This window comes from Haematobia irritans, chromosome 3 (assembly GCF_050003625.1).
Source record: "Haematobia irritans isolate KBUSLIRL chromosome 3, ASM5000362v1, whole genome shotgun sequence".
NCBI classification, from domain to species: domain Eukaryota; kingdom Metazoa; phylum Arthropoda; class Insecta; order Diptera; family Muscidae; genus Haematobia; species Haematobia irritans.
In genome coordinates, this window is record NC_134399.1 from 121,576,552 (window position 1) to 121,589,371 (window position 12,820).

Consider the following 12,820-nt stretch of genomic DNA (forward strand, 5'->3'; position numbering starts at 1 on the left):
AAGCGTTACCGCAACCCAAGTAATTCGATTGTGGATGGCAGTGTTTAGCAGAAGTTTCTACGCAATGCATGGTGGAGGGTACATAAGATTCGGCCTGGCCGAACTTACGGCCAAAAACAAATTCGATAATAAAATTTGAAATTTTTGTTGTATATTACCTTAACAACCTAAGTTTCTATTTAATCTCAAATGCATACTCGTAATCTATTAGTAAGGATAAAGAAAACTAAAACCAAACTTTTCCAGAATTACGAAAAAATGCATACATCTTTAGCAAACTATCCCATATGACCTGAAGCAACTACATCACTATGTGTATGTGTGTGTGTAGTCAAAAAGTAGTGTGTCGAGACTTTTGAAAAATGTTCCTTTTTCTCTCTTTCTTTCTCACTCTTGAATGAGGTCCTTTCTTTTGGTGTGGGGTTGAAGGGATAACCAAGAAGACAACGTTGCAGTAGTCATGTTTTATGTGTAACAAAATTTTTCGTCCCTCTCCACTCAATTCTATCTTTTGTCTGGTGTCGTCGTCTGGATGAATATCCTGTCCATCACTGGGTGTGCGTCCATACATGCTATCTTTCCAGGTTGTTTGGCAAAAGTTGTGTTTTCCTTTTTTTTGCTTCTAAGATCTTCCAAAAGTGAAGTTAGTTAAATGATGACTGTCAGTTACTTACACCAAGTTTGTTTTTGGGGAGTGAGATTTGTATCTTCTTTTTGGCTTTGCTAACTAAGCCTCTTCAGGCTCTTGTTTGGTCCTATCTGCATACTTGTCCATACATGATATTTAGACAGATTTGTTGCAGACTCGGCATGGCAGACATTTGTTCTTCACTCATTTGGAGATTCATCTGCAAAGATGCCTGCATTAGACAGTCATACATATAAAGAGGATACCAGTGTATGGTTAGTGCATTGGGAGGATAATCTACCAACAATATGGGGCTTTAAAAATGTGGGTATTGATGTTAGGTGTGTATATGATACGAAATGCAATCCATTTCAAGTCGAATTGGTCTACCGACCTATCGATGCCGTTTGTTAGCTATTAGACAAAAGGTAGTTGACATTTTTCTTTACGTGTGGTAGTTCTTTATTGAATATAGAAAATCTCTTTAATACTTGCTTAGAAACTGTTATCTTTTGCATACTCTCAAATCTAAAATGGGAAACCATGTATATACATAATCTTATTGAATTCGTAATGTAAAGTGAAGTGAATTAATAAATTCACAGGTGAAACAGATCCTTCGTTATTTGGCGTTGTGGATAGGGACTTTTTTCTCGGACTTTTTCCCTTCATAAGAAAGCGAGAATTTTTTCAAATTTCCAGGATCCCTCTCAAAACAAAAAATTCCTTTGGTATACGGTAGCTTTCATATATATCTTTCCCCCGATTTAGATTCATAAGACCACGGAGGCCAAAGTTTCACTCCGAAAATTTTAAATGACATTTTGCACAGAGAGTAAAATTAACATTTTAGCACTTTGTGCCAAATTTGGTCTAAATCGGCCCAGTTTTTTACAAAGCCCCTACAGACAGTTATATGAGAAATAATAAGGGGGGAGCTAATACCAACTGAACATTATTTTAGTTCATGAAAATTAGTTGATTTTAGTTAAATTTTGCCCAATGAGAGCAAGTGTTCCCTACTTGAATAATTATACCCTGCGCCACACTGTGGAACAGGGTATTATAAGTTAGTGCATATGTTTGCAACACCCAGAAGGAGACGAGATAGACACATGGTGTCTTTGGCAAAAATGTTCAGAAGAACAATTAGTACTATAGTCAAGTGTGCCAAATTTTATTGAAATCGGTTCAGATTTAGATATAGCTCCCATATATATTTTTCGCCCGATATGGACTAATACGGTCCCAGAAGCCAGAGTTTTACCCCAAATTGGTTGAAATTTTGCACAAGGAGTAGAATTAGCATTGTAGCTATACGTGCCAAATTCTATTGATCGGTTCAGATTTAGATATAGCTCCCATATATATCGTTCGCCCGATTTACACTCATATGAACACAGAGGCCAATTTTTTGCTCCGATTTAGTTGAAATTTTGCACAGGGAGTAAAATTAGTATTGTAGCTATGTGTGCTAAATTTGGTTGAAATCAGTTCAGATTTAGATATAGCTCCCATATATATCGTTCGCCCGATTTACACTCATATGACCACAGAGGCCAATTTTTTGCTCCGATTTAGTTGAAATTTTGCACAGGGAGTAAAATTAGCATTGTAGCTATGTGTGCTAAATTTGGTTGAAATCAGTTCAGATTTAGATATAGCTCCCATATATAGCTTTCGCCCGATTTACACTCATATGACCACAGAGGCCAATTTTTAACTCCGATTTAGTTGAAATTTTGCACAGGGAGTAGAATTTTCATTGTAGCTATGAGTGCCAAATTTGGTTGAATTCGGTTCAGATTTAGATATAGCTCCCATATATATGTTTTTTCTGATTTCGACAAAAATGGTCAAAATACCAACATTTTCCTTGTAAAATCGTCACTGCTTTGTTGTAAAAATGATATTGTTGTTATTGATGTAGGTCGGATGGTATTGCAAATGGGCCATATCGGACCACTTTTACGTATAGCACCCATATATAACCGGGCAACCGGATTTGGTTTGCAGAGCCCCTTAGAGAAGCAAATTTCATCCGATCCGGTACGTGGTGTTAGTATAGGGTCTCTAACATTCACGCTAAAAATGATCCATAAAGGGCCCTAATTATATATAGCCTCCATATAAACCGATCCTCAGATTTCACTTCCGAAGCCTATTGGAGGAACAAATTACATCCGACATGCTTTAAATTCGGTACGTGTTGTTTATATATGGCCTCTAACATCCATACAAAAATTGGTCCAAATCGGCTGATAATTATATATAGCCTCCATGTAAACCGATTCCCAGATTTAACCTCCGGATCCTCTTGGAGGAGCAAATTTCACCCTATACGGTTGAAATTTGGTATGTGATGTTAGTATTGGGTCTTTAACATTCAAGCTAAAATTGGTTCATATAGGTCTATAATTATATATATAGCCCCCATATAAACCGATCCTCAGATTTTGCTTGCGGATCCTCTTGGAGGAACAAATTTCATCCGATCCGATTGAAATTTGGTACGTACCGTTAGGGTATGGTCTCCATGCCAAAATTGATCCATATCGGTCCATAATCATATATAGTCCTCATGTTTATATTAGAGGCTCTAACACCCAGATTTGGTATTAGAACCTCTGGTAGGAGCAAATTTCATCAGATTCAGTTGAAATTTCGTGTTTTGTGTATGTATATAGTCTCTAATAACCATGCAAATATTGGTCCATATCGGTCCATAATCATTATATATAGCTCCCATATAAACCGGTCCCCAGATTTGACCTCCTGTGTTTTTTGCGGAACCAAGTGTTTGTATATGGTTTTTAACAACCATACCAAAATTGGTCCATATCGGTCCATAATCATATATAGCCCCCATACAAATCGATCCCCAAATGTGGTTTTGGAGCCTCTTGGAGGGGTAAATTTTATTCGATTCAGTTGAAAAGTGGTACATTGTGCTAGTATATGACCGTAAACAACCATGTTTAACTAGGTCTATATCGGTCTGTAGTTATTATAGCCCGCAGATAAACCGATCCACAATCACACAAAATTTGGTCCATATCGGTTTATAATGTTATATATAGCCCCCATATAAAGCGACCCCCATATTACAATTCTGGCTCTCTACCTACCGCGGAGAAGTTTATACCGGATTGTAATTATTTGTAGACTTTCCTATATATACCTTTTTTGTCTAATAAAGGGTGATTTGTTAAGAGCTTGATAACTTTTTAAAAAAAAAAACGCATAAAATTTGCAAAATCTCATCAGTTCTTTATTTGAAACGTTAGATTGGTCCATGACATTTACTTTTTGAAGATAATTTCATTTAAATGTTGACCGCGGCTGCGTCTTAGGTGGTACATTCGGAAAGTCCAATTTTGGGCAACTTTTTCGAGCATTTCGGCCGGAATAGCCCGAATTTCTTCGGAAATGTTGTCTTCCAAAGCTGGAATAGTTGCTGGCTTATTTCTGTAGACTTTAGACTTGACGTAGCCCCACAAAAAATAGTCTAAAGGCGTCAAATCGCATGATCTTGGTGGCCAACTTACCGGTCCATTTCTTGAGATGAATTGTTCTCCGAAGTTTTCCCTCAAAATGGCCATAGAATCGCGAGCTGTGTGGCATGTAGCGCCATCTTGTTGAAACCACATGTCAACCAAGTTCAGTTCTTCCATTTTTGGCAACAAAAAGTTTGTTAGCATCGAACGATAGCGATCGCCATTCACCGTAACGTTGCGTCCAACAGCATCTTTGAAAAAATACGGTCCAATGATTCCACCAGCGTACAAACCACACCAAACAGTGCATTTTTCGGGATGCATGGGCAGTTCTTGAACGGCTTCTGGTTGCTCTTCACTCCAAATGCGGCAATTTTGCTTATTTACGTAGCCATTCAACCAGAAATGAGCCTCATCGCTGAACAAAATTTGTCGATAAAAAAGCGGATTTTCTGCCAACTTTTCTAGGGCCCATTCACTGAAAATTCGACGTTGTGGCTCGTTAGTAAGTCTATTCATGATGAAATGTCAAAGCATACTGAGCATCTTTCTCTTTGACACCATGTCTGAAATCCCACGTGATCTGTCAAATACTAATGCATGAAAATCCTAACCTCAAAAGAATCACCCTTTGTATACCACGTATGGACTAACTTACAATTTAGAAGACGATGTTAAGAAGTTTTAAGATACCTTGCCATCGGTAAGTATTATCACTACCCAAATAATTCGATTGTGTTTTAATTACAAAACGTATGTTGCGTGTTTCGATTCTCCGTTGTAGTTTATAGTCATCCTGGTTTTGAACCTATGTTCTCAAAACTGTAAGTTTCCCTTTTCATTTAATGCACCATAATAGGACATAATATATATCACCACAACTGTACACGTTCTAGTTTTCCTAACAAATTTCTAAAACATCTCCTTTTCTTGCCAATAACTTTTGTAACGTCCTTTATATTTTGTTCACTGTTCTTTTGTGAAAAATCATCATCACACTTTTCTGTCAATTTAGCCCATGTTGTTCTCCACATTGTATAAAAGTTAGTGAGTTGGTGCATGATGTGTTAGCCAGTTTCTATCTATGGCAGTAAAACTTCAAACATGGGACAGTTGCAGTACTCCCATCATTATGCTACTGTCCCCTTGTCTTGAATTCGACATCATCGTCGTTCGTCATTCGACTTGTCCCTTTCATCTTTGCCATCCATTCATACTCTGCTCCTTTGTGCTTCCAGGTTTTTAGTTTCGTATGAAAGGATTTCCTTCTAAAAAAAAAAAAAAAAAAAAAAAAAACAAAAAACACAAAATGATGAAATATAAACAGGAGTTGGGATTTTGTGAGTTTCTCTAAAGGTTTTTATTTGTGTGTTTCCAGTTTTTTTTTGTCATCATCTTTTGGATGTAATGCTAGCTAGATTTCTTTTCAGTTTTGTGACCATAAAATGCCTAAAGAAATTGTTTAGTTTAAGAATTAAATCTCATTTGAAGATAATAAGATTTATGCTAGAAATTGTTTACAGAAAGAAAATAAATACTGCAAAAGATGTTCGTTTGTACCACCATTTAGATGGTTTATTGGACAAGGAATTTCAATATTTCCAAGGAGTTGTGGTCTTTTGTATGCACTGAAACCTCTGTGAAGTCTCCGGTTTTAAGAAAGTCCAAGTTTGAGAGATTTCACTGTACTATCCAAGTTTATGTATGCCCAGAATGACGATGATTACTATGATGGATATGTGGATCATTTTGATGGTAGCAAATGATTGCAGTGTCTAGACTTAGGTACTACGTTGTCTCTGTTAAATTGAATAAATTGGTAGTGTTACGGTATGTTAGGTTTACTCGTATACTGGCATTATCCAAGTAGAGATAAATTCTAAATTCGTTTGTTGAAAAATGGATTTATGACAAGAATCTATTTACTAATATAAATATAATTTTTAAAGACTTAAATATGAATAAACATTTTTTTAATAATTGCACTTTCCCTTCTTCATTTCAGGTAAGAACACATATCACAAGTTTATGAAGAAAAGCATCCATAGTAAGTTTCAAATTAAATGATATTGATAGAAGCTTCTTCTTATTACATGGAAAAAGTCTTTTCGTATTTTTTTCAATAGATGTAGTGCAAAAATATTGTCGTGAGGTCATAGATTTCATGTCCTTAAAATACAACAGCGAATTTTTCTTACCAAGGTTAGGTTAGCTTAAAGTGGCAGCCCGATAAAGTTTCAAGCTCACTTAGACTATTCAGTCCATTGTGATAGTTATGTTAGGTTAGGTGGCAGCCTGATGTATCAGGCTCACTTAGACTATTCAGTCCATTGTGATACCACATTGGTGAACTTCTCTCTTATCACTGTTTGCTGCCCGATTCCATGTTAAGCTCAATGATAAGGGACCTCCTTTTTATAGCCGAGTCCGAACGGCGTTCCACATTGCAGTGAAACCATTTAGAGAAGCTTTGAAACTCTCAGAAATGTCACCAGCATTACTGAAGTGGGATAATGCACCGCTGAAAAACTTTTTGGTGTTCGGTCGAAGCAGGTATCGAACCCACGACCTTGTGTATGCAAGGCGGGCATGCTAACCATTGCACCACCGTGGCTCCTATTGTGATACCACATTAACTAAAAGTACCTATTACATATGGGCACTTCTATTTTTAACCGCTGAACCTTCTCGATTATTTTCTTTTGTTGAACCAACCAGATTGTTCCACAAACATTAGCAGACTACTTAAATTAACGTTTTCTTAAGCTATATGCCCCTAAAATTCGCTTACGCCTTACACAAAATGCAGGACACTCACACAAGAGGTGTTCAATTGATTCCTTTTCCTCCGCATCATGACAGCTCACACTATAGTCATTATACTTCGCGCCAATAGTTTTTGCAAAACCGCCTATCAGGCAGAGACCCTTTATAGCAGATATCAGGAGTGATATATGACGTCTGGAGAACACTAGCATATCTAGTGTGCGGTTTAAGTTTAAATAGGGCCATATTTGCTTGGTGTCGTTACAACCCTTGCTTGCAGGTATCCAGAGGCATACCAACAGATTCTAGTTCCCCTGGAATATGTAAAGTAGTCCCTAGCCTTGCTAACTCATCCGCTTCGCAGTTCCGCGGTGTGTTCCTATGGCCAGGCACCCATATTAGGTGAATATTGTACTGCTCAGCCATCTCATAGAGATTTGCGGCAAAACGGTCATCGACGTTTTCGAGCTAAGGAACACGGAATCGAAGGATTTTATTGCAGGTTGACTGTAATGTTCCAACATTTGTTGGAACATTACTCAGCCAATTCGCCACCTCGATAGCCGACCACAGCGCCATATAGCATTATAAAGGGTGGTTAAAATTTCAAGGACGGATGTTGATTTTGAATAAAACGCAAACTATTTAGGAAATAATTGTAATTTTATTTTATTATGATATATTGGTGTTACTCAATTATGTATGGAACAAAATATCGGCCAAATGGGCGCCGCGACCTTGGTGGCACACCTTCATCCGATGGTCCAAATTTTCGATGACGCTGAGGCATAATGGAGGTTCTATGCCGTTAATTTGCCGAATTATCTCATCCTTTAGCTCTTGCATTGTTGCTGGCTTATCGACGTACACCTTTTCTTTGAAATAACCCCAAAGAAAAAAGTCCTACGGTGTCAAATCACATGATCTTGGCGGCCAATTGACATCGCCATTACGTGAGATAACACGGCCATTGAATTTGTTGCCCAAAAGAGCCATTGTTTCGTTAGCTGTGTGGCAAGTGGCACCGTCCTGCTGAAACCACATATCGTCCACATCCATATCTTCCAATTCGGGCCATAAAAAGTTCGTTACCATCTCACGATAGCAAACACCATTCACAGTAACTGTCTGACCGGCCTCATTTTGGAAAAAATACGGCCCGATGATGCCGCCAGCCCATAAACCGCACCAAACAGTCACTCTTTGTGGGTGCATTGGTTTTTTGACAATCACTCTTGGATTCTCATTCGCCCAAATGCGGCAATTTTTTTTATTGACGAATCCACTGAGGTGAAAATGTGCCTCATCACTGAAGATTATTTTCTTCGAAAATTGATCATCCACTGTTGCCATTTCTTGGAACCATTTAACACGTTGTTGGATTGTGTATCTCTCCATGGTTCTAATTGAGTAAGTCTGAAATAGAGAAATGTCAAATAAAATTCGGAAAAAAACTTGGCGTTTAGGTGTGATCCACATTCAACATCGGCCCTTACAATTTAACCACCCTTTAGGTCTAATCACTGCCGTGTTTAGCCAATGCACAATATTCGATTTTAGTCCCCACTTTTTTCCTATTGCCTTTCTACACGAGTACAAAGTTACAGTTGCTTTTCTCGCCCTTTCCTCAATATAAAACTTAAAGTTCAGCCTCCTGTCCATTTTTTTTTTTTTTGGATTAGGGTTAACTTGACTTTAGTAATTCGGAAAAATTCTTTAAAATTAATGAAATTGTCTTTAAACTTATTGCTGTTTTGCATCTTTACTCCGAAAAAAACTTGTTAAAAAATAGGAAATGTTTTTCAACACATTATTGTAAAGGCGTGATTCACTTGAAACAGTACAATTTCTACTGGAATGTATGTTGTCTTTAACAAGCTTGTAAATGAGTTTGATAGCATATGAAGAAAATTTAAAAAACGAAAAATTAAAATTTGTTTCCTAGAATCAAGTACGCAAAACCCAAATTTAAAAGAGAATTATGTCTTAAAAGTATAATTTCTTGAATTGTCCGCTTCTTTGGGTCGGAATCAATACCAAAACCATTAGTGTTAAGACAAACTCTTTGGATCCGGGTATGCTTTAGTGTGAGTGGTTTATTTCCAGTACTTGTGGAGCCACCTTCAACTTTCTCTGACATTTTTCCGAGGGCATCCATTTATTTGTATCGCTTGACCTCCATCTGCGTCCTGTTCCTACATTGCCTCTATATCAAAGTCCATGGGATAAGTTAATTGTTTATGCGTATTTACCGAAATCGGGCAGAAGAGGGATCCACTTTTTATTACTGATTTGTAATCCTTAGACGGATATCTATTCCTCCTTAAAATATGAAGCAAATAAGAAAAATGATGTTCTCGTTGATATCGAAACCCATTCTGTACGCATGTTTACTACTTCCTACTACGGACCATACAGGTGTCAAGTAAATACATTATAACAGGTTGGCTGATAAGTCCCCGGTCTAACAAAGAAAAACACATTTTTTTGTCAAAATTCGTTTTTATTATTCAACATAGTTCCCTTCAAGAGCGATACAACGATTATAACGATCTTCCAATTTTTTGATACCATTTTGGTAGTGCTCCTTCGGTTTTGCCTCACAATAGGCCTCAGTTTCGGCGATCACCTCTTCATTGCAGCCAAATTTTTTCCCTGCGAGCATCCTTTTGAGGTCTGAGAACAAGAAAAAGTCGCTGGGGCCAGATCTGGAGAATACGGTAGGTGGGGAAGCAATTCGAAGCCCAATACAATGACTTGTGGCACGGTGCGTTGTCTTGGTGGAACAACACTTTTTTCTTCTTCATATGGGACCGTTTTGCCGCGATTTCGACCTTCAAACGCTCCAATAGCGCCATATAATAGTCACTATTGATGGTTTTTTCCTTCTCAAGATAATCGATAAAAATTATTCCATGCGCATCCCAAAAAACAGAGGCCATTACTTTGCCAGCGGACTTTTGAGTCTTTCCACGCTTCGGAGACCGTTCACCGGTCGCTGTCCACTCAGCCGACTGTCGATTGGACTCAGGAGTGTAGTGATGGAGCCATGATTCATCCATTGTCACATATCGACTGAAAAACTCGGGTGTATTACGAGTTAACAGCTGCAAAACACCGCTCAGAATCATCAACACGTTGTTGTTTTTGATCAAATGTGAGCTTGTGCGGCACCCATTTTGCACAGAGCTTCCGCATATCAAAATATTGATGAATGATATGACCAACACTTCGCTTTGATATCTTTAAGGCCTCTGCTATATCGATCAACTTCATTTTACGGTCATTCAAAATCATTTTGTGGATTTTTTTATATTTTCGTCTGTAACCACCTCTTTCGGGCGTCCACTACCTTCACCGTCCTCCATGCTCATTTCACCACGCTTGAATTTTGCATACCAATCAGTTATTGTTGATTTCCCTGGGGCAGAGTCCGGAAACTCATTATCAAGCCAAGTTTTTGCTTCCACCGCATTTTTTCCCTTCAGAAAACAGTATTTTATCAAAATACGAAATTCCTTTTTTTTTCATTTTTTTCACAATAACAAAAGTTGCTTCACAAAAGACGCTCTATCTCACAAACTAATTGACTTACAGACGTCAAATTTTGACACGAATCATTTGAAGGGTGGTACTATATAATCTATATACATATATATATATGTGTTAGACCGGGGACTTATCAGCCAACCTGTTACTCTAAGCAAATAACTATTTTCGTGAAGAATAAATGACACAATCTACGAATAGGTTTTTGACACAATCTACGAATAGGTTTTCTCATGCGTCATCGATCGGAGTAAGTGGTAAACAGAAGGAGCAATATATAGGCTATACAGTGGGATATATAGAACTTCCGATTTGAGTGCTTCCTAATAAGTTTTTATGGTGGTTGTAACATGCAGGCTTGGCGTGTAACTTCCAACGAGTTGAAAAAGTTCTTATTGTGTGTGACACGAGTCTTTATCGGCTAATGCTTCCAATTCAACACCTTCAAACTTCTTCCACATCAAAATCACCACTTCTGAAACGCACAAACCACTTCTCGCATCGTGGAACTGAAAGAACACACTCCGGATAAGCTTCTGACAGTAATTGACGCGAAGTAAATCAAAATTTACAGCCTAGGCTCGTGTCGATTGGTCGTAAGAAATGCTTCAAAAATACGATCGCGGTGTTTCAAAACACGTCTATGCAATCGGTGATGAATCGTGGATTTACGCATATGAGCCTGAAAGGAAAAAATCAGTCGACTGTATGGTGTTTCAAAATGAGTCAAGTCAAACAAATGTTATCGCGTGCGATGCACTTTCAAGCAAATTATCGCCGATTCTACCACTAGAATAACGCAGAACAGTCTATTCTGAGTGGTACATAATTATGTGTATTCCAGTTGGAAAACCAACCGCCGAAAATGGACCACTCTTCACCACGACAATGCGAGATCTTACACATCGAATCAAACAACTGCATTTTTGAGCACACAAAACATTGATTTGATGGGTCATTTGCCGTACAGTCTTGGCATCGAATGAGAGGCCAACGTTTTTCGAAACTAGAAGAAGCTGTTAAAGCATTAACTAACGTAGCACAAAAGTCGTTAGTGCTACGTTAGTTAATGAACTTTCAAACCATACTATGGACTTATCTGTCATCTTGCCTATATTTTACATATGGTAGGAACATAACTTTTGAAAATTTTCTAGTTAGAAGAAAAGAAAGATATTTGCAATTTAGTTTCTGTCAAAGGCGATGGCGAGGCGGTTTTTGTATCAAAAATTACTGTTTTTATTGCAAAAATAAAAATTTTGTTACTACAAAAAATGTTTGGTGATAAAAGTTTAACATTTTCGAAGAAATTCAAAAAGCTCCAACAAAAGAAAAACGTTTCCGGTACACGTTTTCAAAACGTTTTTTTCTTTTTCTTTGCGTGTAGTATATTGAAGAGGGTATACAAGGCGTGGAAAGGGGACGCCGCTGCTCTATATTTTTTATATTCCTGGGAGACCTAGCAACGTGGAAAATTTTTAATTTAGGAATTTAAATATTAAAAAAATTTACTGTAACAAGATTATTTTTTTACGAAGCTAAACTAAATTAGAGATTTTGTTTCATAGCGAACAAGTTCTTCATTCTTCTTCGATTGAGTAAACAAATTCCACAATAAGGTTGAAAGCTAAAAGAAATGTGACTCAATGAAGAATTGCATAAAATATTTCCTGAAAACGTTTATTAATTTTTATTGTCTCAATTGCTTGGAAGCAATTTTGAGGTGATCACATAACACAATTCTAGTCGCCACACTCTGAAGGTAAAAAAGCTATCGCTCTAAACTAGGTAGTTATTAGTGAATACGAGTACAAATATAAAAAGTAAAGCTTTGTAATATGTCAAGCACAGGGTGAACCAAAAGTACGGAAATAATATTGAATTGGATTCAATATAAACTATACTGCAATAGTTTTGTTTTTATAAATCTTTTAAATTATAAATGCTGTTAAAAAAATCTATTGAACTTTGTATCCAAATAATTGCTCAAACATTGCAAACATTTCCTATTGCAAAGTGAGATAGTCTCAATTGATCAGTCTTATGACAGCTCAATACATAGTTGTTTAGCCCATATAAATTTGTTCGGCGTAATTTCAAGGTCTGTGAGTTTTCAGACCAAACCAAATGAATGAATGGATGGATGAATGGAAAGATAGCAATGGCAATGTCCAAAATGTATAGTGGGAGAGAGTGAAGGGGGGTTTTCGAGACAAAAACAAAACTAGCTATAAATACAACAAGTAAGAGCTACATCAAACAAACAAAATAATTAAAAATAATAATAGCTGTTTTTCTCTGGGTTATTTTTTTGGTTGTCTATTTCAAAGTTCCGAGTTGACTACAAATGTATGAATACACAATGACGATGATGCCTCTA

The 12,820-nt window shown here is 37.2% G+C and overlaps 1 protein-coding gene across 4 annotated transcripts in view; it reads left to right on the forward strand.

Moving 5' to 3' along the window:
• The window catches only part of LOC142229571 (uncharacterized), a 518,551-nt gene that overhangs the window by 65,306 nt on the left and 440,425 nt on the right, over positions 1-12,820 (forward strand). Inside the window, exon 4 of one of the 4 annotated variants that reach the window (XM_075300139.1) lies at positions 6,131-6,172. The exons of the other annotated variants lie outside the window; for them this stretch is intronic. The gene's annotated coding sequence lies outside the window, so the exon portion shown is untranslated. The remainder of the gene's footprint in view (positions 1-6,130; positions 6,173-12,820) is intronic. 4 annotated transcript variants of the gene reach the window in all.